This window comes from Ailuropoda melanoleuca, unplaced genomic scaffold (assembly GCF_002007445.2).
Source record: "Ailuropoda melanoleuca isolate Jingjing unplaced genomic scaffold, ASM200744v2 unplaced-scaffold1542, whole genome shotgun sequence".
NCBI classification, from domain to species: Eukaryota; Metazoa; Chordata; class Mammalia; order Carnivora; family Ursidae; genus Ailuropoda; species Ailuropoda melanoleuca.
In genome coordinates this window covers 1-4,105 of record NW_023184304.1, presented here as the reverse complement: position 1 = coordinate 4,105, position 4,105 = coordinate 1, and the positions used below count along the sequence as shown (strand labels likewise).

The following is a 4,105-nucleotide window of genomic DNA, read 5'->3' as shown; positions in this document are numbered from 1 at the left end:
CTTGCTCAGCGGGGAGCCTGCTTCTCCCTCTGCCTGCTGCTCCCCCTGCTTGTGCTCATGCTCTCTCTCTGACAAATAAATAAATAATATCTTAAAAAATAATAAGCTAGCATATTCTTGTACATTCCAGGCTAGGTGGGGACTGTTCAAATTGTTACCTGGCTCCAGGTGTGTGCCCACTTTAAAATGGCGCCGTGCATTTTCACACGGGTGAATTTGTGCGAGCCCATCTGATTTAAGTCGTGGTTCAGTTGCACAAAGACTGTGGGGCAAGGTTCTGGAAATCATGAGGCTGTTCGTAAAAGAGCTGAGAGGGGGTCATTCACATGGGAGAGGGAAAGAGGATGCACTGGAAGGCACCGACACCATTCACGGCCTCAGCAGTAATTTCTGAAAGATCTAGAGTAGTGCCTCTCAGGCAAACCCTCTACCTGGGAGCCCGTTAAATGGCAGATTCTGCCGCAGTAAATCAGAGGGGGATCTGAGCTGCTGCCTTTCTACCAGGCTCCCAGGGGGTGTCAGTGCGGCCAGACTTTGAGCAGCAAGACTCACCCAGCAATGACCCCAATGCTCACAAAAGGCATTGGGCTGGTGGGGGAGGGGTTCCTGATTTCTTGAAGCCCTGTACAGTGCTTGGGCCCCGTGCAAGGAACGGAGCTGCAGAGACCAGGATGAGAGTTCCTCCCAGGGCAAGAGATGGACCCGCACCCAGAACGTAACCTTGCGTCGTGGAAAGCAGTCAGTCATACTGACAATATTTCAGGCTTTTCATCTGCACCATCAAACGTGGAATTGGTACCTTCCATTTGATTTCCTGGTGACATTTTTTAAATTATTTTTTATGAAGAAATGTTACAGCATATGGAAAGTTACAGGGAATAATATAATAAAAATGTTAAACCGTGTTCAGCTCTATCACAAAGTATTGTGCTCTACGTAGTTAAGATTTTTTAAAATAACAAAACATTCAGGAATAATTAAAGCCCTTTCGGTATCCCCTCAGTCTTTTTTTTTTTTTTAAAGATTTTATTTATTTATCTAGAAAGCGTGACCGGGGGGAGGGGCAGGGAGAGACAGAATCTCAAGCAGACTCCCCTCTGAGTGTGGAGCCTGACATGGGGCTTGACTTCATGACCCTGAGATCATGACTTGAGCCGAAATCAAGAGTCAGACCCTTAACCAGCTGAGCCACCCAGGTGCCCCTGTATCTCCTTTAGTCTCTCCCCCCCTCACCAAAGGGACCGCCTCCTGAGTTGGCATGCATTCTCATTCTTCCAGCACGTGTTGGGCATCATCTGTGTGCTGGGCCCACGTCTGGGAACTAGAGTTACGGAGATGGACACGACAGTGTCGTCGTGAGCTTCTGTTCCTGTGAGGGAGACGGACAGACGCAGATGCAGGAGAGTTGTTTTGCCTGCTTTTGGTCTCTGTGTAAATGGCACCATCTGTACCATATCCTTCTCTAACTTGTATTTTTGAATTTTTTTATTTATTTTAAAGATTTTTATTTATTTGACAGAGGAGGGAAAGAGAATGAGAACAAGCAGGGAGAACGGCAAGCAGAGGGAGAGGGAGAAGCAGGCTCTTTGCTCAGCGGGGACACGATCCCAGGACCCTGGGATCACGATCTGGGCTGAAGGCAGATGCTTAACCAACTGAGTCACCCAGGCGCCCCAACTTGTATCTTTTTTTTGAAGATTTTGTTTATTTATTTGACAGGGAGAAGGAGAGAGACCACAAGCAGGGGGAGCAGGAGAAGGAGAAGCAGGCTCCCCACTGATCAGGGAGATCATGACCTGAGCCGAAGGCAGACGCTTAACTGAGCCCCCCAGGCGCCCCGTTTAACTTGTGTTTTTCACTCAGCGTTTACGCACATTGCTGTCTATAGTAGTAGTCCTTTACGTCTTTGTTTCTGCTGTTACTGAATAGGTCGTTTCCGATTTTTAGTTATGAGCAGTGCCAACAGAAACGTTTTCTCGTGTCTCCTTGTGCGCGTGTGCACACTTCCCTCGGGCGTGTGTTCCGACCGGGAAGGGCAGGAGTCGGGGGGCTCGTGCGGCGGCAGCTTTACCAGCGGCAGCCTCTGGTCCGCTCGCTGCTCTCCTGGCCTATGCGGCCACCAGCAGTGAACACGCGACCCGGACACAGCTTTCCCTCTCAATTGCCTGTGTTTGTGTTTCGTGTTTGTCCCTTTCTTAGCGCTCTGTTCAGTTAGAATCAACGTCTTGATTCTCATCACAGCTTGGGCCGCAGAGCACAGTTTTGAGGACGCAGTGTCTCTGTAACCGCCTGGCCTGCTTTGGCAGTGACTTCTTCGTTGTGCCCCGGACGGTGAACATTAAGGACACGATCAAGCCGTTCCTCCACATCACCGACAACCCTGTTGGGGTGTCTTTGCTGGCCAGACTTTTTGGATTCTATTTGCTCACATGTGTGTGGGCTTGGAGAAAGGATCAAGCAGACACACAGAAGGTGATGAGATGTTGATCCCAGAACGTTTGCTGCACTGTCTGGAGTGTGTTGAACAAGATGGAAAATGCCTTGACCAGAAGAGGCTGGTAGCGTGGTACTAGGTGGCATAGAAATCCAAGGGGGACTTTTCTTAAGTTTCTTTTCATGTCTCCTATCTCAGGGCTTTGCAATTTAATNTTTTTTTTTTTTTTTTTTTTTTTTTTTTTTTTTGCTTTAGTGGAGTTTGAATGCTCATGTGATTCGTTTGGGTTAGGAATCAGCCAGAACATCTAGAGAACTTAACCAAAATCAAATGCAAGTTTATCTCACTTTATACATTGGACATGAAAGTTGGGTGGAAGTGAAATGATAATTGCATGTAACTGCGATATATAAGAAACCTGTAAGGAATCCCTGTTTGGAACAACAACAAAATCCCTTGATGACAGCCTCTTCTTTTTTTTTTAATAAAAGGATTTATTTACTTATTTTAGAGAGAGTACACATGCACAATGGGGAGGGACAGAGGAAGAGGGAGAGAGAAACTTAAGCAGACTCTGTGCTGGGTACAGAGCCCTACATGGGGCTCGATCTCACAGTCCTGAGATCACCCCCTGAGCTGAAACCAAGTGTCGGACGCTTAACCGACTGTGCCACGTAGGCTCCCTAATGACAGCCTCTTCTTAACTTCTATTGTGTAACATTTCTTATTTGTATGTTTTCTTACACTTGGAAATTCTAGAATACACACCATCCGTTTCTTTGTTGCTGTGGGTATACAGTTGCCAGTTTTAGTAAATAAAAATATAGGACACCCAGTTAAATTTGAATTTCATATAAATAGTGAATGCTCTTTTACTATAAGTGTGCTCCCCAATGACTCATCGTTTATCTGAGATGCACATTTAACTGGGTATCCTCCATGTTGCCTGATAACCCTCCCTGAGTGGGAGGGAGGTGGAAAGATTTAGAAGCCCAAGACCTGATCAGCGGATTCTGTGACTATTTCATTTTAGAGGCATAAAGCCGGGCCTTCCAGTCCTCCCCCCGTTCCATCACTTAGGCCTGCTTGTTTACCTGCCACCCGCAAGTCACCCTTGCTTTCCATTGAGTTGCCAGAGCTGGAGCTCCTCCTGCTTCTTAGGTGAAGATCCTTCTTGCTTCTGCTTTTCCCGCAGGTGAAGGTCACTGTCCTGGCTGATAATGACCCCAGCTCTCAGTATCACTTCCTTCTTCAGGTCTCCACTGGCTATCGAAGAAAAGCCGCCACAACAGCTAAGGTTAATGAAATAAATGCTCTTTGCTCCTTGCTTCACGTCCTCTAGCGCGCAAGGTACATTCTCACCTCGTTAGGGTCACGGGTCCTGGTTCTCAACTGTATGTCTGCAGAGCCTGCTGTGCTTGTCCAGCCCCCCAGAGACTTCATCTCAGTACAGTTCTCTCTGTCTCCCTCTTTCCCCTTAGGGATAAATTGAAGTGATCACGTTCAAACGTCCTGCATTTTATCTTCCCTTGTCGTGTTTTAGGTGGTTATCACCCTGTATGGATCAGAGGGACGGAGTGAGCCCCATCACCTTTGTGACCTTCAGAAGGCAGTCTTTGAGCGAGGGGGACTGGATGTCTTCCTCCTCAGCACTCAGTCCTCCCTCGGGGA

General features: G+C 47.5%; 1 long non-coding RNA gene across 1 annotated transcript; it reads left to right on the top strand.

The window, feature by feature from the left end:
• The first annotated feature begins 1,841 nt into the window (after positions 1-1,841).
• Positions 1,842-4,105, top strand: LOC117797842. The gene is made up of 3 exons (XR_004622711.1): positions 1,842-2,472; positions 3,630-3,731; positions 3,978-4,105. It is a non-coding gene; the product is annotated as an uncharacterized LOC117797842 (long non-coding RNA).